At 38.5% G+C, this 27,556-nt stretch overlaps 1 protein-coding gene across 10 annotated transcripts in view; it reads right to left on the bottom strand.

The window, feature by feature from the left end:
- The window catches only part of NUMB (NUMB endocytic adaptor protein), a 99,179-nt gene that overhangs the window by 55,402 nt on the left and 16,221 nt on the right, over positions 1-27,556 (bottom strand). The window contains exon 1 of one of the 10 annotated variants that reach the window (XM_054067932.1): positions 10,219-10,366. The exons of the other annotated variants lie outside the window; for them this stretch is intronic. The gene's annotated coding sequence lies outside the window, so the exon portion shown is untranslated. Of the gene's footprint in view, positions 1-10,218; positions 10,367-27,556 lie in introns of those variants that run through there. 10 annotated transcript variants of the gene reach the window in all.

The raw sequence follows: 27,556 nt of genomic DNA, 5'->3' as shown, positions 1-27,556 counted from the left end.
CATGCAATTATTTGATAAGAGCACTTTTCTGGGTTACTAATCGTCTTCGCACACTTGGGGCATTATGCAGCGCCAAATCAGCAGAACGGTAGAGCTATGACCAGTGAAGTGATTTTATTTTTTCCCTGTAATTGTATAAAATCTGATCTTTTGTAAGAAGCTTTAATTTAAAGACCTGAATCTTAGTTTAAGATAAAGATTCAGAGTCCAATCTTAACATTGAACAATTAATTTCTGCCAACAAATGTTCGTTTGTTCAACTAGGAAAAGTTCCAATTTCTGACTACTTAACCACGGAAGAGTAACACCATCGTGAATTCATACTCACGAACAAAAAAAATAGACAAGTCCTTTCAAACAGCATTATATGAGATGATAAATTACATATGGAATTTCAGGCCCTTGAGACAGTTCTCAATGTTGAAATAACAGCTTAGGAAAAAATGCACAAGCTACACAGTAACAAGATACATTTATTACGTAGAAGATCATCAGCAATTCTGGGGTTGTCTTCTTCTGGTTTTACATAACCAAAGCCATTAAGACCATTATGCACCTTCTACTCCACACACCACATACAGTTTATTTGACTCATTCAATTTACTGGCTGGTACAAAAGGCTTTATCACATCTGCACCCTTTCCTGCAAGGAGGAGGCATATCTTTATCTGAACTGAGTTAATCAGCCTGAATGGGATTAAAACGGAAATGTTACACAGCCCTACTGGTATTTTATCTCTCAAGATGTTTTAAATCGCGGTCTAAAGTTTATCATGGCATCTGCTTAACCCTATCAAAAGACTGGTAATTCACCTTGAAAAGAAGTTCAACTAACTGCTGTAAAAATCCAACATAAGTCTCGAATGCTTTTTGTTGTGGTAGGAAAGAGTCTCTATTACCCCTTCTTCAATTTTTATAAAGTTGTGGAGGGGAAAGGGGAGAAAATAAAATACCACTTTTCTCTAATTTCGGTGCCTAAAATTTCGGTCAATAACATGGAAAAAGTACACACATGCACCAAGTCCACCTGTAAATCAAAAAACATAGATTGATGTAAACATCATTGATGAATAAACAATCTCTAAGGCTCATGCAGGGAAAAAATACTTCATGAGGATTCATAATATCATCATTCCCATTCCAAAAGCAGAAGAGAAACTGATCAACCTGAAAAGCTGCAGCTTCAATCCCAAACTGAAGCATACTGTAAAATTTACACAGATAGCTATTGTGGTTGCCAAAGGGGGGAGAGAACAAATATTCTTGTATTTGAGAATATAGAAACAATTCTTACGGTTACAGAATTTAAGTCGAGTTTAGATAACACCGTCTAATCACTCCTCAAAACCTGAAGCAGCAGAGGCAGTGACTCCAAGACAACACATTTATAGCACACAAAACCCACATGCCACTACTTATTCTATAATTAAGCACGAAAACAAGATGCTATTATGAACACAATGTCTCTGACAATGTACCACATTCAAATGGACACTGAAATATCTTCTAGATAACTGAACTCGATCTAATCTGGTGTTGGTATTTCCTGCCTGATGATGACTAACTCTTCTAAACTATCATTAACTATCAGGAAATACCCACCCCCGACATCAATTACTATTTAAACACAAACTAAAGTGTTGTGTTTTGAATGCATTCACTCACAGAGAAATATCCCACAAGCAAGTGGGAAAAAACCTTTCCACCAGAATTCAGGTAACCAAAGTATAAAATTAAGTCCTAATATTATTAGCAAAACGTAAGTTAAGGCCAGACTTCCAGCTCGCTTAAATGGTAAAGTTTCACTGCAGAATAACACTGAGCTCTCATAGTCTTATTTCACTCCCTTCATCCACATACAAAAACGATTCCTGAATTAAATTCCAAATCAATACCACTTCTGCGTCTATGGGTTAAAGAAGAGCTTGGGCTAGTACTCTATGTGCTTTGTACAGTGAGGACAAAGGTCTTCAGCAAGCCCAGAGCGGCTCCGCTGTGCCCTTTCATCACAGCTTCCGAGGTGGACTGCCCTGACCAACAGCAACCCTCAGCAACCCATGCAAAGACAGACAGGGAAAAAAGCCTCTCTGCGAACTCTGGCCTCGAGGAGAATTCATGCTTTTTCATCTCCATCTCCCATTAAATTAAAAATGGCAGAGGAAAGTAAGCACTCGTCAGCTAAAAAAAACCAACCACCCACAGTACCAATCCAGTTAAGTGAAAGACAACATCACATTTACATTCAGGAAAGCTCAGGGGTGGACAATCGTCCTCTTTATTTCTGTACAAACCAACATCAAAAAACTCTCAGTAAGAAAGTCACAACTATAATCCCTTCTCCCCCGAAGTTACTATTACAAAGTTTTCATCAGAGTAGCCAACACACTACTATGTTGTGAATATTAAATCTAATCTACAAAGCCTACCTACCCTGCCTCCCATACTTTCCTGTTCTATCCTTTTCCCGTATTTTTCCCCTTTAAAGGGAATATATTTGCTTTACAGCTGCCATGCACTAAAAATTAAGTTTAGTTTACGCAAAATACCAAAATAATAATTCCTGATGAAATGTCTAGGTTCTACTAATTACTGTGTATTTTTTATATTAGAATTCTACATATTTAGATTGTTGCATATGGTTTTCTGCAAGGCAGGCACTTCTTAAAGAAATCCTGAATTCCTAGCAAGTATGAGTACTTAAAACTTCTACCTCGAAGCAAGTCTGCAGCTTTGTATCAACAATTATTTTGTTTCAAACGACATTATGGTCAGCAGAGTCTACTGCCTCAATAGATCAGCTTTTTTCTTTTAAACATGAAAAAAATCAAACCTTTTATGAAAATTGATATTTATTCCCTCCCAAAAGAGCTAACCACTTATCAAACCATTGCATTAAATCTTCTGGCAGCTCTTTTAGCTGCAATCGGAGATCAGATTTACATTCAGATCTTCGGGGAAAATAAAAAACTCACCACCACAGCATATCACACACACGCCCCTTCATAATTTCATTTTAATTTACAAAGACAGCTCCTTTGCACTCATCTGATATGCCATCAGTAAAATGGGATTCAGATTTTTTGGAGAACACTTTCAGGATGGCTTTCCTGGACCAGCACCCCCATAAGCAGAGCGCTACACCTGGGAAAACACATTGAATTGCTGGTTCAAAGTTTACTGCGCAGGCCAGCTCAATCTTCATTAGCTGGCATGACACCTCCTGCATTCCTTGTGTCAAGCAGTTATTGAAATGTTACATCCATGCCACTGAAATGAAACTAGTGACACTCCTTCAAATAAGGAAACCTACGCAATGAGCAGTAGTAATCCAAGTAATCCAGAAGCAGCATTGCCGAACACTGCCTCACCGCTCCGTAAGGACAGAAGGGAAGTGCTCAAAGAAGAAAGTTCACAAGGAGTCTTCCAGCATAAAACATAGCTTTAAGAACCAGCCAAAAAAATCCCAACCCACCCAGCCCTCTAATTCTGCTATAAAGTTGTTTGTTAGTCAGTCTACATAGTTGTGAGGGATTAAGAGTCATGACTGGGGGGAGAAGACACAAACAAACAAAACAATAAAAACGACCACAAAAAAAATCCCCCTCAACATTTATCTTGCTAAATTCCAAACAGCTGTGTCACACGGCATTAAACAACCTGCCAAACTATATCTACAAAGCAAGGGTAGAGTTTTTAAAGTGGTTAGTACAAAGGTCTTCAAGAAATTGAGCTTTCAGAAATTACAGCTTTGCACACACTCCAGTTTACAACATGGACTTTGTAAAGATTTGAAACTTTCACAGTGACGTGTTTGAGTCCACAATACTATGGAGGAAGTGTTGTAGCTGATATAGCTCTTCTCTGCAGACAATCACATATCAAAGGTGCATCATGGTTTAAAATAGCTCCTGTTCTTAAAGATGAAGATCTGTTCCCTGTCCTGTCTTGACCTCAAGGGAGGGACACGCTGTCCTCCAAACATCCTGCCAGGAAAGCATAACAAGAGTGCAAATTTTAAGATTAGGATAATAAATACACCTTTGCTAGTTACTTATTGCGACTTCCAGAAAAATTACTAAGAACACTGAAGTTTTCCTAACCAAGTCCCATCCACTTCAGAAATCCTGGTGAACATGCCCACTTTTGCAACTGCAGGGAACTAGGATCAATGTATTTGTTAAGCTGTGTATGAGGTGGTTTTGAGTGTAAGTGTTTAGCAGGACAAAATATTTATTTGCTATTTCTTTCAATATAGAGATGTGGAATTCATCAGAATATACAGTCCAGGTCTGTTCACTAAGGAAACTGTATTCATTAGTTTAGAAAAACTGGGATGTTTTCTGGTTTTGCAGCTTTTTTGTGTTTCCTTCTTTAGGACTACATTCCCAAACTGGCAAGGAGGTGCCCATGACAAAGAACAAAGTCAACAAGTATTTTGATCAGGCTCATTCTCCTTGTTTTGTAGTGCTGCTAACAAGTCCTTGCAAAAGGAGCTGTTTAGGTCAATAATAAACTGCAGGGCTCCTAAATGGTAATAAACTGGTAATATTTTACCGATTTCCCTCCCAAGTAAAATCACTGCTTTGCTGGTCAAACAGTCTCACCTTCTCAAGTAGAGAAAGATTGTCCCAGACTACTTGAATGACAACTTCAAATGTGGATTTACTGTGTTTTTATCATTAGACCTTTATACTTAATTACCTTTTCTCCCCAAGACAGAGCACGGATCTCTGCATTTTTCTTGTAGTTTATGCAAATGGAGAGCATTGAGAAAATACACAGCTTTATTTCAATCTTTTTTAGTAAAACGTCTACAGAAAACTACCAAAAAAGCTTCATTAAGACTTGTTTTAGTTCTATAAACCTGTAAAAATGTTTGCCAGAGTAAGACAATTAGATGAGCTTGCTCTCACATTTAGTTCAATTACCAAGTGTCAGTGATTAGTTCACATTTCTTGCATTTGAAACTGCAAGGCAAAGCTGGCAGATGAGATCTCAAAAATATAAAAAACTATTTTTGCAGTTAAAGATCTTAATACATTAGATAAAACACATTACCTCAGTTTTTAGCATCAGATTAAGATAACAGCTAAGAATTTTTGGGGGACAGAACATCAGTTTTCAAACAGCAAAAAGAATTGTGCAAGTGACACACAGCAAAACAAAGCCAAGTCAGAGAGTCAAATCTGAGCTTGTGTATATTAAATCCTAGTTCAAGCAGTGAAGCGCACTTACATATCGTACTTTTTACACGATGACAAAGCAAATCACGTAATCCAGAGAGTAAACCAGATGTCAAGATTCACAGATTCCAGTTACATTCCTTATGATAGATACACACCCTTTCCTATACAGGAGAGCAAGACGGAGCTCTCTTCAGGAACTAGAAGTATTGCTACATTTAAAAGTGCTATTTTAAATAGAGATAAAATATTTTAATAGATGAAAATATGCATAAACAAAACCTTTTAGAAAGTGCAGCTATATTATGAGCTGCTTCTTGGGCTTTGTACAAACTTGCAGCAAAAAAAAAAAATAATGTCTTCAAAGAGTTGTAACAAAACTGTTTTGTTTTCACTGTATTTTTTAGGGTTCAGCTTTAATTGCACTAAGCAGGATCCAAGTGCAAAAGTTAGCTTTTTGAGGTGCAATTTCAGAGTGAGCAAAGTTTATCAAAAAACCTCGGCTGAATTTTTATAACCTCCGGGACTGCTTACTTGCTTGTAATGCTATGGGTCACATATTACTGTGCCATAATTACCTCTATTTTAAATGAGAAACCACCTCTGTTAAAATAGTTCTTAACTGCATTGGCACATCAGGATCTTTGGCAAACTACACAGCAGTCACTCCACTACATGTCAGGGAGCCGACAGACTACCATCCCACAAAAAAAAATAAAAAATGAAAAAAAATAATCAACCCCATTTAATTTCAGCTTGAATCTAGGCATCTGGAATCAAGTACATACATGAGAAAGAACAATACAGCTGCAACAGTATAAATATTTTTCTTATCAATTCCCTGCCAAAAGCATCTGGAAATTCTAAGATCAATTTCACTAAGGCCACAGAAGCTTCTAGAATTTGGGTACCCATATTTAGGGTGAGAGGCACTTCAGGGCCAACATACAGTTCCATCTTGGATAAAATTTTCCAGATTTTGTTTCCTGTGAACTTCTAGGGTGGAGCTGGTGTCTCCTTAAATTGGCATAATGATTATCACTGATTTTATCTTATGAATTTCTGGCATCCACTTCAAATAACAATCCAGCAGACAACGCACATTCCAGCTTGCATTATTAGGATTAAAACAGGAACCTCTCTCCACTGACATATTCTTTCTGACAAAGATTATCTAAGCAATTGCCAAACTGATCGCAATTGATTGCGGTATGCATAGTATTGCATAGACACTTAGGTAAATTTGACAACAGAAAATGCTGCAGCAAATTTAAGTCTTCAGAAGTTAGATTTACAAATAATTTTGCAAACGCCCCTTTGAAAGTGGTTATAAAACAGTGCCTTGGGATCCACAGAGCATATAGAACAATATCTCTAGGTTCAGTATACCAAGAGAGATTTCTCTGTGTGTGCGTTAAACCTCCAGTCAGCAAGACTGCCTTCTGGCTTCTCATACAAGCTCAAGATACTTGTATAACTTCACTACCTAAATGAATACATGTGGACGGTTACCACTGATACACTGATAAAATCCACTCCTAGCTGTGCCAAATCTGCCACAGAAACCCGTGAAAGTGTTGTGTGTACAGATGAACATCTCAGTCAAGAATTAGAGGCAGCAAGTTAAAATTTTCCTTTGCATAATCACACTGTCAAGCTCTATGTTTTTTATTTTGGCTTAACTTCGTTGATGAGTACACTAAATATAGTTGAAAAGTGATGGCTTTTTCAGTCATACACCACCATTTATGAAAGAACAAAGCCACAGAAGGATGTCAGTCTTAGGCAATGCTAAAGATGTATTACAACAGACCAGTACAAAACCCTAAATAATAGAAATTGATACATAGGTCTTTTTAGCAGAAAAGAGCACCACTTCCAAGTTTTTCTCGTGAAGCTTGTGAATTATTACCTGCTTCTAAGATTGGATACAGAACTGATGCTACAAAAGTGTTGCTTTTCACTCCTCTAAGCAAAGGTAGTCACGTTAAAATTTTGCTTTATAAGGCTTATGAAAGCCTTCCAGAGTTCACACAACCGCTACTTACTGTGCAAGTTTGGGTATGACAATCAGTGCAGGTCATCGTCTTCAAGTTCTCTTTTTGGACTCCAACTTCTTGTATGTAGCCATATAAAGCATTTGATACAATAAGCTTAACATACATCAGAACAGTTCCATTAAGGCTATTCTGGTTACCCATAAACACAGACAACTTAAGGAGTCTGTTTCTATCACTGCTCTTAGCCTTCATACTCAAAGGCTTTGTCTCTTCACAGTCCACTTTTTGTGCAATTATTAACTCCAGATAAAACATTTCTAACAAGAACTGAAAACCAAGACAATATGAAAGATGTGCTTAACCAAACAATAAAATAAAGCAGCAGCACTAGTTCTGAAGACTTGTTGCATCTTCACGAAGAAATAACTTCAAAACTACATGCAACTTGTGGCAGCAGGACATAACAGACCACGGCTTCAGCAACACAGGGCTAGACAGCAGCAACACTCTAAGTTTTCAAGAGGCAAAACATTACATAAGCTGTGATTAAAACCATTTTCACATTCCTTGCTTAGATGAACTTTAACATCAAGAAATATTTAAATAATGGTCCAGAGCTCAACAATAATCACCTCCTCAACACTTCAAGGACCCTTCAAAAAATGTTTTAGTCTTATCACCACATTCTTCTCTAGGACCTTGATAGCTCTCTCCAAATAGTTCTGCATATTTTTAGTCTAATCACCACACTAAACAGCAGTATGGTGCCCAAGCCTGAGCGCAAGCAGTCTGGCAACAGCCAGCAATGGTACGAACAGTGAAGTACAGGGATGACGGTGCTGGAATGCAGACAGCCTTCTAGCAGATCTGCTTGTTGAAGCTTTTTGAACATGAGATTCCTGTCAGCCCATTTCTTCAGCTAATCAGGGTTCCTCTGAATGGCAGCACAACTGCCTCAATTTTGTGCCATCTGCAAACTTGCTGAGGGTGGGTGCCCACTGTCCCATCATTCAGGTCAGTAATAAAGTTGTTAAACAGCTCAGGCCCTACTATAAACCCCCAGAGTACACCACTACTAATGAGCACCAGCTGCACTTTGTGCCACCCTTAAGGGAGAAAATGTCAAAAGCACTGTTAAGTATAACAATATCACCTGCTCTTCCTCATCCACCAACCTATTCATTTCATCACAGAACATCTGCAATTTGGTCAAGCACAATATCCCCTTCAGAAATACACAATGACTATTGCTAATCACCTTCTTATCCTTTATATGTCTGGAAACAGCTTCACAGGAGAATTTGCTCCATCAGTTTCCCAGGGATCAAGGTGTAAATTCTCAGACCCTCTCCCCTTCCTGGATGCAAGAGTGACATTTGCTTTCTTCCAGTTCTCAGGAATCATCTTCACAGTCATTGTCACAGTCTTTCAAAAATAACTGAGAGTGGCTCTGCTACAATATCATCTCCCTTAACACTCATAGATGCCTTCTATCAGGTGTCATGGACTTATAGCAAATTTTTTTACGTGTTCCCTTACCCAGTCTTTCTCTACCGAAGCTAAGTCTTCACTGCTACAGGCTTTCTCACTAATCCCTGAGGCTCGGAACTCCAGAACGCAAATCTTGCTGGTACAGATAAAGGCCAAAAAAGCATTAAGTACCTCAGATTTTTCTGTGTTGTCCCTAGTCTTCTTTGGCTACCAATACACTCACAGAAGCCCTTCTTGTTGTCCTTCATGTCCCTGAACACCTACCTGAAAACTGAGGTCAAAAGCCACTCCCAATCGTATCTTTTTTACACTCCATTACTGTCATTCCTCATGCACACACAAGCAGGAGGTTAAGTTAAGATTCAGTCGAGATTCAAAAACATACAAAATACGGGAAAAGTTATGACTTCTTGAAAAACTTTTTATTGGGTGTATTCTAACTTAACCATTTTAACACAACACAAACAAATCAAAGAAACCGTAACCAACTGGTTAGAATTGGCTCCAAATGGCCTCTCTACCCTGCTTAGCCTTACAACACACCACAAGTATTGTGCTAACGATGGCTAAGTTTGCTCCTGCAGTCAAAAATAGTCTGATCGACAGATGCAACGTGCTGGAATGAACAAGATTAGGTAGCAAGACCGCCATCTCCTCAATGGTAGCAGAAATCCCCGTTTGTAACCATGATGAAAGTGAATTGTTAGTTTCAGGAAACTGAAATGATGCATCAGGAAACTAAAGTGATGCATCCCTGCAGTTTTGTATCCTGGCGTTTTAGGACATACTGCTCTTTCATCTTACACACGCACCCACACCTCACAGCCTGCCCTGCATTTCTTGGGCAAAGGGCTATCATATATATGTCAAGAAGGGAACTGCTAGAACAAATAATTTAAACAACTCACTAGGTCCAGAGATTATGCATTAAAGAGCTCTAACTGTACACGACTGCAAACGACTGAGCTACTACTCTGCACATACTGAAGCCAGCTTCTATGTCAGAGGACAGTAAATACTGTACTCACTTAAAGGGTGCCAGAAGCAGTTCTAAGAATTAGTTATGAATGATAATTTAGGGTGATAAACTGGTTTAAACCAAGCATCCTGAACAAACAACAGCAGTGAAAGATCAAGAGAAACATAGAATGACTGATATTAATAGCCTGTCATCAAGACAGATGAAAGTGAGCTCATCTTTACACTCACAAAAAACAACCTCCTCCCAAACTTTAGCCTGTCTCAAAATAATTTATTATAATAATTTATTATTTTGAGTCTCATAAGTGGGAGAAACTAAGCCCAGTTTTGTAGAAATCCAGATATACTTTAGTTCTCCATCAGAATTCTTGTCAACTACATTTATAAGAGTTCTTTAAAGATGAAAAAAGTATTTGGATTTTCAGGAAGTATATCTGACAGAGGCTGACAAGAAGTGTCACGTATCAGAAACTAACACTCAGTGTAATAAAACGCTGCTATAGGATTCCACACCAGCATCTTCCCTCCCTCAGGCTCACAAATGGTTAGTGACAAGTACTCACAAGTGTGTACTTGGCTTTCACAAATTAACACAGGCTGAATGTTCTGTTCCTACCACTCCTCTTCCTTCTATACAACGGTATATATCATGCCACACTGTTGCTGTTCTCTCAGACAGTCCTCGCCAGCTGGAGGCATCACAGTCACTCTTCCACTGTGTGACATAAGGCAACTGTTAAAGCCAAAGCCACATGGAGTCTGAAAACCTGTAGAAACAGGAGAAAAGGGGGATAGGCGGGGAGAGAAAACAGCAGTACCTCCTTAACCAGTTCCCTACAAATCAGTGGCTCCCAAACTGATTTAACTGGTTTATCAAAAAATCCTTTGAACAAGACTTTAATTGAATTTATTCCAAAACAAGCACCCATTTTCGCTCAGGGCTCTAGGTAAAACTCCAGTGCGTTTACAAGTACAATCAGTTCAGCAGTCCTCCCTCTTTCCAACAAAGTACTGCTATTTTTGTTTATCCCAAACCACACTAAAACAGCCAGCATGCAGCTGTTTCATCTACTTCTGATATCCATAATCAAATCAACAAAAGCAGAATGACAGATGAAGAAATGTTGGGAGTGGTAGCTTCAGAAACAACTTAACGAGGGTTTCTTGTGTTTGTTTAAGTGTGGTAGTAAATAAAATGTTCTGCTTGAGCAAGTATTTTTACTAGTCAGAAATGCATCTTATCTGCACCAAACTTTTTTTGGTTCATCAGTTTCAAAACTCCATGGAACAGGTACCAAAATGATTGAGTAAAAAATAATAAAGTTCTACAAAAAATATCATTTATTTAAATTGCATTAACGTACTAGTTTAACATTATCTTTCACACATTCAAAAAGCAAAATTGCATTGCTTCTTTATACAAAGGTGAAAAATCCATGTATTAATGAGATCCATGATGTTTCAAGCCTCCCTCAAGGCCAGCACACCCAAAGCTGTGTCCACATCAACAAAATTCCAACCAAGTATTCAAATATCTGGCTTGGAACACCACTGCCAGTCACACCACTCAGCATTTCTTGTATCCAAAGTGGCACCTCAGCATGGAAAACAGAGGCTGCTTTGCACTTCTACAAGCTCTCTCTGCACACATCCAGCAAAAAAGTATGATCAAGCACTTTTATTTAAAAAAAAAAAAAAAACACAAAAACCAAAAAACACCAAACCAAACATTTTTCTCCAAAAACTGGTAGCATTCCATAATTAGCAGATATACAGCTCTACCAGAGCTACAGTATTTAGTTTCTTAGCAAAACATGCATTCAGAAAAAGCTTCAGCACAGCGAAGCAGTAAGTTCTTACTGGTGAAACCCAGGTCAGATGCGGCTCATCAGATGATTTTATCCAGTTTATACCACGTTCACTTCTAAAGAAAAGGAATTTAGTTTACAGAACCGAGAAATCAGATTAACTAGCATAAATGATCATTTCCATGCTGTGGGCCGGTTCACAGTATTGTTTCCCTCACAAAGAAAATTTGTGTTTGTTAACAGATCTCAACCTATTTAATGGTCACTGCTAACAATCAGCAACCAATAAAAAAATTTCTTGTACAACGTATCTGTTTATGCTACATGAAGCATAAACATGGAAGGAAAAAAATTGTGGGAGGGGGAGTGGGGAAAATCAAAGTACTTTTAGTACAGGGAATGGTTTTCCTGTTACTTGGTTTTAATTACAGTATGAAATCCCAAAATCAAACTCAACAGCTGAAGGCCTTAGCAATAGTTTCTTATTGTGTATTATAGATTTTACTACATATAAGGAGAGGAAACATACCTTTAATGCGTTTCTCTCCAGGGCTAGGAATATCATAGCTCAGTCTTCAATATGACAGCCAGCAAAAAGCTCATCACAGCTCCTGACTGAGAGCACTAATAGTGAGCTCTGCTAGGCCAAATTTCTCCAAGGACTAGCTTAAGGGCATTCTGTTTTCAGCAATTCCAGTATGACCAGGACAATGCTACTAAATATTATAATTTAAGTCCTGACCATGTCACCTGTCTGCATTAAATTGCACAGAAGTGTGCTGTGACTTCTGTGCACAACTGAAGAGAAAACAACCAGCAGCACACATCCATAAGCGGGGGGGGGGGAAGAAAAGAAAAAAGATTTTCAGGACCTGAATCAAGGAATTTTCTGGTAGCTTTCCCAAAGCATATTGCTGGTTTCATTACAGTTTTGCAGTTTAAATGTCCAGATCAATACAAGCAGCACAGGAAATCTTAAAACAATCCCCCCAAAATACTACATTACGAATTAAAAGAAGAAACTACAACCCAAATACACGTACTTTATATTGTGCTGGTCACCACTGAATGCAAAAAACTGGTTTGCCCACATAGTCAAAAGTGAAGTATTACTCACTCAACCAATGCTTCCCTAACTCAACTTTACTAAAATAAACATGCTGTTTAGCCTATTCTTGAGGAAAATCCAATGACTGTACAGATTGAAGTGTTTCAAGTGGTCTATAGCTTCCCCTTCTGAACAGAAAGGGCAGAAAATGGCAACAGCAGTTAGCCATCATACACTAAGATTTCAGAAGACACAGAAAAGCCAAAATGCCAGCGTATCACTAAGGATTCGAACTTAGTGCAGCTGAAAGGTTTGCGAGACAGTTGGATACTTGAAAACTTTTCTCACCAACAGTTCTGAAAATAAGAGTCATCAAGATGCAACACTCCGCTAGCAAAGATGAACCCCGCATCTTCATAAGCATCTCTGAACTTTCATGGCAATCTACTAGAGAAGATACTTAAAAAAAAAAAAAGTGTGTGTGTTTAAGAAATTTTTTAACTCAGGATAGTAGTTACAACTGTATAGGTCCTACAGGTTAGTATTTTCAATGGCTAAGAGCACGGTGAAAGCCAGAAACCTTGCTCCAAAAAGATATATACAATCTAAGAAATAAGAGATTCTTTTAATACAACTTTTTTTAGAAATCCAGCACCTAGTCTACTGAGTCTGAAACCATTTCTAAGATTCAATGCTACTGTATACACGCAGAACCCAAGCCTGCAGGACACTGTTACAGAAGCTTGAGAAACTCCAACATTCAGAAAAGAATGGGCCACCTCTCCAAATTTCATATAGAACATTTTCTGGTTTCTCCTAACAAGGATTAGACCTACTTTCTGTTGTTAGTGTTGCATAAAATTTGAAGAAGATACAAAACAGAATATTAGCATCATGATTTATGACCCATTTTTAGATATTCTTGCCTAGCAGAAGTCAGCTTCCCCACTCCCTCCATTTCTCTTTCCTCATCTCGGAGTCATAATTCCTCAGCTTGAGATGTAAAACATCAGATGGAAATATCTTTAAACAACACATTACTAGCTTTATAAAAAAACACTTGAGTGCTTAAATATTAGTCCTGAACTATTTTAATACCCATTTAAAGAAGAATTTTACTTTTTACAGGTTCTTTTTATTATTATTATTTCAATAAATGAAATAAATAAAAAGCAGCCTGCAGATGAATCAAGCTTTTTAGTTCGTCTGTGTCTATATACAAACAGAAGGAGAGAGGAAGAGTTACTGTTTATTTTAGAAACAACCACACATGTAGCATTCCAGGGCTGCTCACAAAAGATCTTCTGTGTGTGCAGCGAGTGGAGCCACCTTTGAACCTTGCCAACAGTGTTCTGCAGCGGTCAGGCTTAAAAGAATCCTCCAAAGTATCAGCTCATGGCACGTAACTATTTTCGGCTACACTACATGGGGCATCCAAAATGTTTGACAACGGAGCATTAAGTTCTTACCATACTAACAAACAAGTTACAGGTTCTGCTGTTCTTCCACACAAACTCTTGCAATAGAGACTGATTTCTGAGTAAAACCATGGACCAAATTTGTATTCGCTAAAAACAGAGCACGCCAGCAGTTCGTATCATACCATCATATACTTCTTGTGTTGATGTGACAAAACGCTGGGCTATTTTCTTATATTTAACTCACTGTTAATGAGTTAAACATCACATGTTAACTCACTTCTTATATTTAACTCATTTTTCATAATATCCCTCTCTCAAATGAGAAAAGATGCTACACAAACGCACATGGAGTAGGCGTGATTAACTTACACAGTAGACGTTTCTCAGCTCTGCTGGTTACAGAAGTCTGGGCAGTTAATTTCCTACTGGCTGATTCTACAGTTTAACTATATTTGGTTTCATTTAAATAAGAAAACAGACATTTTAAGTTTTGCTTATTTCTGTAGTCTGAATTTATGGTAACAATTTAGCTTTACGTCAAATCCAAACTCAAGTTACAGTTTCAGAGGTCTTTATGCATACTGCATTTGTCTCTTCAAAAAGCAGATGGAGAAAGACAAAAGCTCTTGAGTGGGAGGAAGCAACAGAGAAAGGGAGGAATGTACCAGCTTGCCAAAAATGTGCCACAGCCTCTACAATACAATGTTAATAATTCTGCCTAATGCAAATGCAATAAAGGTCAGCATTTTGTATCCAGAGTCAATCCCTTTTCCTATTACTGGACAGAACCCACTTATCGACTCTCTTTTTTCCGCTTTAGAATGACTCATCTTACAATTCCTTTAAAGTGAAGGCTGCCATCTGAGGTTTCTAACAACATTTTTCACAAACTGCTTTCAGATGTATGGAATGAAATATTATTTTAAAGACTTTGGTTTGCTGTTTCTGGCTTTATTTCTGAAAGTGTGGGCAACGTTCTGAACTAAAAAAGCAGTGGAGTACAATAGGTTTTTCAACTTCTTCGGAAAAATGAGCATAATGCACTACTAAACTCCATCTTTCCAAATGCCACTTCAAGAGAAGTTCGTCTAAACAACTGAAAATAGACCAATCTAAAGCATATGCACTATTTGGAGTAAATATAAATCAGTTCGTATCTGGCAGAGAGGAAAGGACAGGTTTTTTACATGTACAATTCAGCCATAATCACACTGTAGAGGTATTTTATATTTTAAATCCTGCTTTTCTCCTGTAAGTCCTATCACATTCAAAAAATAAAACACTTTTAAAAGGAACACCACAGATTCTCGGTCACATCTCAGGAGCTCTTGCAATGGCCCCACTAGCTATTCAATGAATAAAGGAAGAGCTTCCCAGCTAGTCTGTAATGCATGGTTTCTTACATAACTAATTTGAGAATTAATCAGATCATATAATAACGAAGTAACAAAATCTTTCTTTTGTCTATGCTCAGAAGTCTCCTGACTTCCACGATACAAATATTTAACAAATAAAGAACACAGTGTAATCTCACTACTTTTCTCACAAGCTCCATACTTCTGTCACAAGAATCACCATAACCACAAACTACCTCCTATCATGATTTCAGAGCTAAATAAAAGCATATAAACCCCATAAAAGTTAGCTGCATAATCTTAAAATCAAGTGGGTTAAATGTTTATCTTTGAGATCAATTGGATTAATAGGTAACAGGAGCCAAACAGGGAAAGGAAAAGAAGGTGCTTCTATTTATGTCCAGCAGAGTTCAGCTTTAGGCTTAATACTGCCTGTATTAAACTTGGGCCTGGGAAGAATAATATTTAACAGTAAAATCTGTAAATATATTAGAAACTGAGCAATTCAGAGGTAACAATAAAGGAGTAGTTATGATGACAGATTCCTTCTGTGAATTTATTTCAATACACACAATGAGAAATCAAACGTTAAGACCATGTAAGCACAAAAACGAATATAGACCTAATATCCATCACAATTACTACCTTGGATTCTACTTATGCCAAGAAGAGAGTGAGAGCTAGCTGAATACATGACGCTGCGAGATGCAAAATGCTTCACATCTATCACTACAGTACTGCCTATAGATCAGGTGTCCGCATTTTCAGAGAAGATACGTAATATCAACTCTCCATCCCACCACCTCACACACGCATACACATTAAAACTGGATTCTTATACACAAGTTAATTTTCTGTTATATATTTCAGAAGTCAGTTAAGCAACAACTAGATCATGAGCTAAATGACAAAGATTTCAAAAGTTCTTTTCATCTTTTGCTTGTTTCCTGCATTTGATACTAGACTAATATCTGTAGCTTACTTTTAGCCACTGGAATAATTTACAAAGGCACATGAGGAGAACCCAACGCTTAAATTTTAAAAATATATGGAAAGTGTGACTTAACACAGAAGCTATAGTTCAAACATAACAGGGCTTTGCTGCTTTAGGTCTACTTTGTGTAAGCTTTTACCAGTCATCAAACGAAACTGCATTGCATCAAATTTCTAACTAAAAAATAGGCTGACCTAGTAAAATATTTGGAATTAGGCTACATTGGTTTTGTTCTAAACAGTGCTCCCTAGGAAGGAAAATAAAATAAAGAAAGCAGACACTCAAAGTAAATCTAAACATGGAGAAATTAAATGCGGAGACAGGAGTGGATATCTGTACATCAGAGATGAGATTGGTTGCATTATTAAGCTGCCACATTTCTCCATTAAGAAGAGGGGCTGGCAGTGGCAAAGAGAAACCCAGGTTGAGATACCAGGTGCCTAGTCTCTAACACCACTTGTCTGAATACGCTCACCATTTGGCAGAGTAAGCCTTTGAATAAGCTAACACACATTGTCTAATTCTCTTCTTTTCTCTAAGCACTCCTTAAGAAGCAGTCTGCTCTTGAGACAAAAATTTCAGTACTACTGCTGGTCAAGCTGATGAACAACATCTACCCAAACACTTAAACTCCTGCATAAGGCTGCATATTCAACAGGGTATCAGAGTCCCTACCCCAAAGAGGGAACTCTGTACCTTATTATCTTCTTGATAGGGAGTTTCACAAAGGCCAACACTTGGGATGTATTTGGCACAGGCAAAGGGCAAACGTGCAGCTAGCTCAATACTTGTACCCTAACCTGAATCAAATAAGGGAGGAGTCAGTTACACAATTTTTACAGATAGTACTCTGGGTCTCACAAAACTTTCATTTACACAAAGTTTTGATTGTGCCTCAAACCCCAGACTAAGACACACTTCGATAAAAGTCTGAGGATTTGTCTTTGATGTTTGGGGTTTTTTTAAAAGATTTAGTTAGAGTATACTAGAAACAGATCAATTTAATTAGAGATATGGAAAAGCACATACTCCACAACACAGAGCTTTATAGAGGTATGGGAATGAATGCTATGCTCTGCTAAGAAATACTACTCCTTTTAAGTGTCAAGATGAAGAAGAGAGACCAGAAGGCAAAGATGGGTTTGTTCGGTTTTTTTCCTCCAAAAAGACAGGAGAAAAAAAGTTACAGCAGCTGTATCATCCAAGAGTGGACAATTCTAACCCTGAGACCCACTTCTGCACAGTCCACTATTTGCAGACTCAATCAATACACAGAGACACTCTCTCATTATCTAGGATAAAGGCAGACTGAGCTATAGTGTATGTATCGTCCCCTCAACAAAGACTGGGACTCATCCAAATAGAATCAATCTCAAGTCCACTGCTTATAGAGAAGCTACAGAACTAGCTCACAATCTCCTTGGGGGAGCCGCCCAGAGACAGCAGCAACCCCACATCGACTCCCCTCCACTGGGGAATACAGAGACAGTGGGGGCCCAGCCCGGCTCTTCTCTGAGCAGCCCCTCTCACTTCCCTTCATCCCTACAAAAAAGCAAAAGCAGACTGGGAAGCCCAGTGAAAAGACACAGCCAGGGCAGCTCTACAAAAGGCAGCATCTCGGAGACAGAAGCACCACTGTGCAGCAGCTACAAAGGACCAGAGCAGCACTGCAGCACGGAGGTCTGCTCAGTACAGAGCCAGCTGTTGGGGGAAATTGTAATTCTGCATGGAGCTTGAGAGCAGCCGCTGTACTGCTGCTTCAGTCCAGCTGTGATCTGACAACACTGCTGGTTTGGATGCACAGAAATAAGTATCAGCCAATAGACCTTGCAGGATTGGAATCTACTTTGTATCTATGCATCTATTACTCAGCAATCCACAGAAAATCCCAAAACAAAAGCAATAATACACTGAGATGATACTGAGGTGTTACAAAGGGTCAGAAACAAAACAAAACAGTCTTATAGGCTGGATTTGGACCCTAAGCTAAAAGCAAGCTATCTTTGATATAACCAGCAGGCTTCAAAGTGTGGCAGTCACTAATAGCTCAACATATCAGGACTGAGCTAACAGCAACCTATGGTTTCTCAGAAAGTGCAGAGGATAAACTGCATGTTCAGGCTTTTCCCCATCTGCACCAACTTCATCCCTGGCAGGGTTTAAAATTAAAAAAAAAAAATTTAAAAAATCCATTTTGATTTTTACAATTTTTCCGTGTTGATAAAATCTGTTCTACTTGGAACTTCATGGTTAGCTAGAATTAAAGCACAGTAACACAAGGCTAAGAATTGTTTCAGTAGACCTATATAAACTACTGGGATTCAAATGCTAAATTAAGTCTGTCTTCACTTGTCTGGTTTACAACTGTACTAGCACCAACAGTTTCTCCTAATACTGGTAATTTTACTACTAGGTAGAGTTCACAGACTACATTTAACACACACTGCACCAACCACTAAAACTGCATTTCACAATTTTTTCTCTTGGTCTTCAGGAACATTCTCCCCCAGCCATTACAGCAAATCTTTGAAAGACTTAAACCATTACAGTGAGAGTTTCAAAGTAACTGATGTTTGCCTTCATTAAGATAAGTAAGGAATAAAAGCAGAAAATATCACTTTAATATGGAGTTAAGCAAATACTTACACGTAATTGAAACTCAGTACTTTTTATTGAATTATTAACAATTACTAGACCTCATCTCAGTCCTGCATCAATTAAACACGTATTTTCAAGAATACCCACCTTAAAGCGAAGGAAACTTGTGAGAAATTCAGCCTTTTCTGTTCTTGAAACCTGCACTGCCCTCAAGTTTAAGTGCACAACAGAAGACATCACGAACAATTACAATCCGTTTTCACACCTTACTGGTGAAACATATCTCAGTTACCTTTACAGATTATCTTCTTCGAAGAACCAGCTACTACAAAAGAAGACGATACTCCACTGCAAGTCTGCATGCTTTAGACTCAAATTCTAGTGAGAAATTTACCTTTTGCAGAATTTCTTTTGCCAACAACAATGGTTGTAAAGACACCAAACTGTTTCAGTATCAGCACATTATCCAATTTCCAGACATATATAATATTCTCGCTATTGCTATTGTTTTTATTTTAGGTTCTATTTGGCGACTGAAAGGTGTACTAAGAATAGTACAGAAGACTAATACAAAGCTTATCTAGAGATGGAGACTCCACGTTTGAATGACCTCTAAAATCAGCTTACCTATCCAAAAAGCCAGTCCTTTTTTCTTAAAAGTCGAGGTTATCAGTTGTTACTAAGCTAATTCTTTCTATGCACTTTCCAATACACTTTTTGGGGGACTATAAGCTTGCATTCAGCCTCCTACAGTCAGAATTAAAAAAAATACCACATGCCCTTCGAGCATTGTCTGCTGGCACTTGTGGTTAGCAGTACCACAGCCCCAGTAGTGTTGGGGCTCAGGAGAGAAACTGGAAATAACCGTTTTTCCATCTCTACTGCTCTCAACTTACCCAAGATTGTGTTAGCAACCAGGCTGAAACTGCCTTTAAGGGAAGGATTTCTGCAGATAAGGCTTTACGTTTGAAGTCCAGTTAGTTGAAAAACAGTATCCATTTTCAGCCACTGTTATTTTCCATCAAACCCAGCACTTCAGAATCATGTTGTCTGCTTCAGCGGATGTATCTTAATCCTCGGTCACAGAGGATTTCTGGGTACTTATGTATTTTAATACTAATTGTTAAATTAATCATGAACACTACTAAATTTATGATCCTGAAAAGCTTCAGTTGCCATGACAGGACTAAAATGAAATTATGGACTTGTGATTTATCATAATTGTGAGATCACTCCCTCCCTTTCATATCCAGAATTGATTTTAAAAGAATCATGGCAGACCTTGTGGCTCCAGCATCCATAAAGGAAAAAAAAAAAAAAAAAAAACCAACAACCAAACCTCACATAAGCTTTGCAAGTCACCTTTGTTTAAATAGACGGTCCTCAGCATGTACTTACAATCGCTAATTACTTAATCTTTTGTATTTTTTTTCCCTCATTGAAGTCTTTTGAACACACCCTTTTATCTTCAGGACCTAATGTATTTTTTAATGCCTAAAAATGAAAAAAAATCAAACAAAGTAAGTCCATGAGAGGAAGAAAAGGCTTATCTTACACCTGGCTCCTCTAGGATCATTCCTTATGTTAACCTAGCGTGGGACCTGAGAACAGAACATACCTTGAATAGCGAGACACATTCCTCTGCTAGTGCTGTTAGCACTTCACTGAAGCACACATCATGACCTCTGTGCTAATAAAACAAACCACTTCACTGGAAAATAACCATGCATTGAGTCCTCTAGGGCCTTTACAGGAAGATCTTCACCTGCACATCCTAGTCAGAGGTCCTACAGCCTGTACGTTAGCAATCCCTCTGAAGCCTGCCCCTGGTCTCTGACCTACAGCAGCAGCAGGCAGCCAGCCCTCCTGAAAGCACTTGTGGGACAGAAAGGAAGGGTGCTGGTGGAAAGGACCAAGCTCTGGAAGCCACGTGCAAGTAAAAGCTTCCTCTTAAGCTTTGCCTGTTCTGAGCAAGCATTCCTCATTAAAAAAGAAGCAGGAAATGTTGTTTCATCTACCTGTATGAAAATAAGCCTTTCCAGGATAAGATCTGCTCTTTCAAGTTTTCTAGTTTTAAGCTTTTCTACTTGAAGAGCAATGGGAAACCTGGTTTGACAAGAAGAAAATTAATGCTATTTTTGATCAAGTTTTATGAAATGAGTAGAAGAGAAAAAACTTGCAATGCCAACTTTTTAAAAGGTGGACTCAATTCAGCCTATTTCAGAATCAAACAGAAACTGCTCTCCAAAAGCTTCATGCAATGTTTCCATTAATATGCATTATCACTTTGAGGATCCTCATCCTTCTTCCTAGTTCAATCTCTGTTAAACTCTTCACTTCTAAACGAACCTGTTCACGCTCATAGTCAAGGTCTTGCTCTGAGAGAAGTTGTATCAGAACAGTTGCAAAGTCAGAACCTGAAATAGCTGCTCTCAGAACTAAGGAAGCTGTATAAACCTAGCAGGACTGAAGGCAATTCAAAGGCAATTAATTCATTAAGAAAATTAAAGAGGTTTCACAAGTAATCATTTCAGGAGGATGTCAGCAAATACCCTGGGTTATCAAGTGTTTCCAATAGCCTAATGCCTCCTTCGTGTTAAGTAGTGCTCAAAGGCATCCATTATTTAGATTTCCTTGGGCTGACTTCTCTACAGCCATCTTCTTAAGGTCTATCTGTAGGACTAAGCCCAAGCATCACACTTCACTTTGAGGCTGTCCACTCCGACACCTATCAGCACAACCCCGTGCCCATGTACAGGCTATTTCACAAAGATGAAGGCATCAACAAATTAAAAAACAAATTTCAAAGAAAATTTCCCCAAACAATGCAAGAGTTGCTTGCCAAATTCAGAAAGAATTTTTATCTTACTCTCCACCAAAACAGGGTCAAGATATCCAATTCTGCCTTGCTTGGAACAGATAAAGGCTCCAACTTTAAAAATCTGAATGCCTGTCTATACATGTAGATTTATAAATCACCGGGACAATCAGTAGAACTTTTCTAGAAACACGAGAACACCCACTTTTGAAGACACTACCATACAAATAATCCCTCATTACTTTAGGCATAAAAATAAGATTTATCCAGCACACATACAGTTTACTGCATCTCCCTTACAACATTAAAAAAACAGAAGACCTGACAGATCACAGCTGTGCCATAGCAAATAAGCCATTCATTTGGTGCCACACACCAGAATGAAGAGGGTAGGAGAAAAGTACACACTCATTTCTCAAAATTGACCATTCCCACTAGAACACAAGCCCAAATAACATTCTATCAGTGAATTACTAATATAGACAAATTCAGAGGCTTTTAAAGCAAGACCAGAAATAGATCACAGTGTTTAAGTGGTCAAAGCACCTGGACTTTACGATGGCACACATAATTCAGCATCCACAACAAAACTGAACCAACAATAGTTCTGCTGGAAAGTTTTGGGCAAAACCAGACTCCTTTTAGAAAAAAATCAAAGCATACATAATCCCACTAAGATTCTTCTAGATTAGCTGTCCTCATCACAGAACTGAAAAAACTGGGGACCCACATATTTCAAACTCTACTGTATATTGCTCATTTAATCTCAGACTTGCACACAGCAATGCTCAAACACCAGTCTTTAAAGAAAATAAGACTCAAAACTAAGAGAGCCAGAACATTCCATAGAAATGTTAAGGATAAAGTACTAACATGTAGCTGAATAAGCACAGCACACACTTTTACCATGAAAGCAAATCAAAGTATGCTTAATATTTAGTTTCTTAAGTTACACATAAGATGCAAGTTCACTTCAAAATAACTTTCAGAAACAGCAACTACTTGGTATTTAGCATAAGAGAGTACTACAGAAAAGTTGGCTGGAGCAGACTGAAATTAAACACTTCCTCCCACCCGAATAAATTTTACTGATTATAATCATAAACCATTTCTTTCACTGATAAATTTCTTCCATAAATACAAAGTGTTTACCTCACTAATAACTGGTCCACGAGATTAATTTTCAAACTTAACTGAGTTCAGCTATACTTTAGGCTTCCTTGCACAGGCTGTTTAAAGTTAATAATTTCTTTTCCCCAGAAATTCTGTAGTCTTAGCAGACATTGTTTGGAGACTAACAGCCTGATGATCACCTACAATGCTACCAGTCCAGATGCCGGTACCTGCTGGTGCTGCTACCTTTTGCCAAAAAAGTAAATGGTAGTTAACACTAAGTTACTGACTTGATGCTTCAGTAACACAAACACGGTTACCTGAGCAATCATGCCACAGCTATAACCTGTAACAGGCCAGATACAGCAAATATATCATTCCACATCTTTAAAAAAAGAAATACAGACTTCTACAGATCTCACCAAACATTTAGGGCAAGTGGCTGCATCTGTAGTTGCTGCCGCAGGGTTTCAAGCGGAGAAATGCGAATTCTGCTGTTTGATGCAGTCTTTCTGAAAGCAAGAGCTGATTAAATAAAGAAGTCTTGGAAACTGACATATAAATGCTTATTTCCATTATAGCATCTGTCTCAAAAATCAATGCTCACTGAGCTCTGTATCCTAAGAGGCAGCTCCTGAAATAAAGTCTCCTAGGCACACGAGAGGTTCATCTTCCTTCCCCTGAGAGGCAGAGAGAAGGGCAGTTAAGCAAGAAGGTGAGAGGAAAACAGACATTAAAGACCAACAAGCAATAAACTCCTTCCTCGCACAGCCTAAAACTTGCCAGTGCTCAAGTTTTTGCATAAGTTCTCCAATGCACCTGTTACCATGCAAGCCCAGCACTCCTTCCCTCTAGTCATGGCTGCACAGTTCAGGCACCCAACAGGTCTCCTCAAAGCTGGTACTTGCCCACCTAATACCAAGCTACCTGCCATATCACCAAGTACCCCTCCTTCAGAGTAAAAAAAAAAAACACACATGCCAAGTAAGAGCGTTACATCCATACACATGAAAGAAAAAGAAAAAGGGGGAGCAATACAGGCCCCACACTCCTCAAGTTGGTCACAACTTCTACCATCCTTTCCTCCTTCAAAAGAAGGCCCTGACAACTGGGCCTGAAGTCATGCTTGCCCTTGGCCAGTTCCATGTGGAAATTTGACCAGGGTTTAATCAGCTGCAACTGATCTTGATTCCCTGCACTCAAGCACCTGGACTGATGCCAAATTACCATCCCTCCACATCGAAAACCAGTGGAGGAGACAGCCATACCAATCCAGCTGCCCCATTGTTCTCCCTAGCCCTCTTTCTCTCTTACACCAGCATGTGCCAGACAATTCAGAGACGATTCAGCTCATCACAGCAGCAGAAAATACTCAATTTTTGCTGGTTTCATTGAATGGTTACAGTTTACGGAGGAGTCAAACAAAAGAGAGCAGAAGCACATGACATGCTAGGAGACCACTCCTTCACAATGGCACTAGTCAGGTTGAGAATTCATGAGGTATCCTGGGCTACACTTAAACATCTTCAGCAGTGTCATTGCTAGGATCAAAAACACTTGTTGGTGAACAGGACTTGCTTGAGAGAGAGAGGATTTTTTTTTTTTTTAACTCACACCCTTGGCTGTTTCTCTGAATGTCATAAGACTGCCTAGAAGCACATCTTCCTTCCATGGTATTTCAGAAGAAATTACCCACAATCTACAGAAATGTTTTCAACTTCAAAATAGGCTAACAAGTATAAGTCCTAAGGGTCGTAAGAATCTTGCAGTGTAGAGTATGGCATCTTAACACTAGAAAGTAAGAGGACTCAAGTCTCATCTCTGTTTTATTTGCTACCCTGAGTAGTAAATACCTTTTCTTTTCAATGAGGTTCTCACATTCCTAACTTTCCACCATGCACCACACGGCTGTGAATCATATTTTGGGTTTACCGAGTCTAGCATACCAAGAATCTACAAGTTAATGTTGCAACATTGAAGTCTTCTGGATTTAACCCCAAATAGCCTATTAGCAAATAGATCAGTAGAACAAAAAAAAAAAAAAATGAAGCCAGATCTGCACTTTTTCCCTTTAAGTTTTTAGCGAAAAAAGTTAAGGAAAATGCAGGGCGAGAGCATCCATCAACCAGCTTCCTCTTGAATAAACCTGTGCTGCACCATGGAACATATTAGTTTGCAAAGTCAGTAAAAAATACATGGATTTTCTTCAACATCCTTTACTCTCTCTGTACCACAAGAATTCTATTTTGAACGAGTCCTACACACGATGCTTATACCACTAATTGAACATAGAATTATATAATCTGCTTCTGTCCTGCCTCTCCCCCTTCCTGTTAACCTAAATATCCGATACTCAGATGCTCTACTAGTTGGAGTTAAAAGTTCTGCTTAAAGACCACTACAAAACAATACAGATAATACAAAATATAGGAGATTTTCAAGCACATTGAACTATCCTGATCACCTTTCAGATAAACCATGATACTTCTATTCCCAGAAAGATGAGTCATAAAAATTTTAAATGGATGTGAAGAACTTCCCTAATTTTGCTCTGGACAAGGCAACACATAAAATATGTTAAAAGTCTAAATAGAAACCATCACACACATCTTCCATGTGGCTGAACTTAAATGATCCCAACTCCATTAGGCAATCATAACTGTAAGAGAATAATATACATTAATGACAGTTCTCTTCATTAAATCCTTTACAAATGTTATTGAGACTAAAGACTTGTGGGGAGAGTATAGGGATATGAATTCCCTGTATTCAGGAAAAATAAAAACAACTTCTAAATTGCACAAAAGGAAAGAATTAGCATTAAAACCCAGGAACTCGTACAACCTAGTTCCAAACTTAAAGCAGTAGATAATGAAGTCCCCAAAGAATTATACGATATCTCATTTAATACAGTGATGTGGCTTGCTTTAGGACCTAATCATGAGACTGATGTCCATAAACTCCATACTAGAACTACAAGATTTTTTTTAATAGACTTCCTTGAAGCTGAACAAGTACTTAGTAATCACCATGCCAGGCATCATCAACATTTGTTTTCCGAGGAGGAAAACACCTAATGTAGTGCTCCTGAGAAAAAAATTAAATATTAAAAGAAAAACAACCCACCTTTGCTACTCCCCCAAACTAGCATTGTCTTCATTCATTTTGACGTGCCTAAGAGGAGTAAGAGCTAAGAATTACCAGGATTCAACAAACTACTTTGCTTACACCTTAAGAGCTATAAAGTCCTGAGTGGAAGGGCTATTCACAGTCCCATGTAAATAGCTGTTGAGAGAAGCAATTCCCGTACTGGCACCATTCCCACTTTCTGAAAACAGAACATCTCGAGAATTAGACCGGGAGCTTTAAGCCACTGTCGTTAAGAGCCCTCCCTGCCAGTCACACATGCCTTATAAATTCTGCACCACATGCTAAACCAAGGAAAATGCAGTGTGAAAACTCGAGTTTCTGCCATGAACTGATGATGATATCCACAAACACCACAAAGCGTATCTAAAAGCAACTCCTGGAAGATGGAATTAAATCTAACCTGAATCTCAAAATACTAAGATTATAGCCATTTTCCACTTACCACAAAGCAGCAGCCCTCAGGATTTGGGGGTGGTACAACGCAAAACTGGCAGATACCAGTTCCCTTCCACTGAAGAAACTGGGACAGCAATTCACAGTAGATTGATGTAGTATCAGAACTAGACCGGATGTAATGCTATCTCAGATAAATGAGTCAACAAATCGTTAGGTACTTCATAAAGGCAAACATAGTTGCAACTGATCAGTTTTTACGTGCGTGATATGTCTTGCAGCAGAAAAATGCACATTAGTAAACCGAAAGACCATCTTTGAAAGTGAAAGGGAAGCCTATGCAGAATTTCCCCAGACCAAATACTAAAGCTGTACACTAAACAATAAGCAATCATTAATGTAAAAACCACATTAAAGAAGACTGGAGCAAGCATATTTGTACATTTTAAATCTATCTACAAAATACCCAACCTCATAGCAGAGCTCCACAAACAAAATTAAATTTTCCCTTCCTTGTAGAAAATCTTAAGGAAGGAAGATTGTAGGACTACAATGTTTGGGGTTTGGTTTTTTTCCTAAGGTAAATATTATTAGCAAGATAAACTATCTTCACAATCAATCATTTTAACATTTGCCTACATTTTGCCCACACCAATGGTTTCCATTTCCCACTCGACCCAATGTTGTAATAAAGAAGACATCCATCCAATTATTACTTGTGGTTAGAAGGCTGCACAGCCATTACTTGCAGAAACCTCTACTTCTAAGGCTGTTATGTGAGCGGACAGAACTAAGTCTGGCCACTGGATTGTGACACACTATATGGGGAGCAATGGTTAAGACAACGAGCAGAATCCAGTTGGTTCAGAAAACATTTTGCCATCTACTAGAAGCAGACAGCAAGACAATGTGGTAGTAGGCAAGAGGAAATCTGCCATCACTGATGGATTTGAGACATGTCCTCACCCCCGGAAACCAACGCCCCATGGCAAGACAAACAGCAGTTGGCTGCTCACAAAATCGGAGCTACAGATGCCTCTACTAAAAAAGTACAAAACCACCATTAGCCATGCCACATTATCAGTGGCCTCTCTCCTATGCAGAGATAACTTTCTTCTAGAAGCATAGAAGAAACTCCAGGGAAAGAGCTGCTGAGTGCGTCATTTTAAGCTCCAGTGGGACTTTGAAGGCTAAGAAAGGCAG

The sequence above is a fragment of the Cuculus canorus genome, chromosome 5 (assembly GCF_017976375.1).
Source record: "Cuculus canorus isolate bCucCan1 chromosome 5, bCucCan1.pri, whole genome shotgun sequence".
NCBI lineage: Eukaryota > Metazoa > Chordata > Aves > Cuculiformes > Cuculidae > Cuculus > Cuculus canorus.
This window is presented reverse-complemented; position numbering and strand designations above follow the sequence as displayed.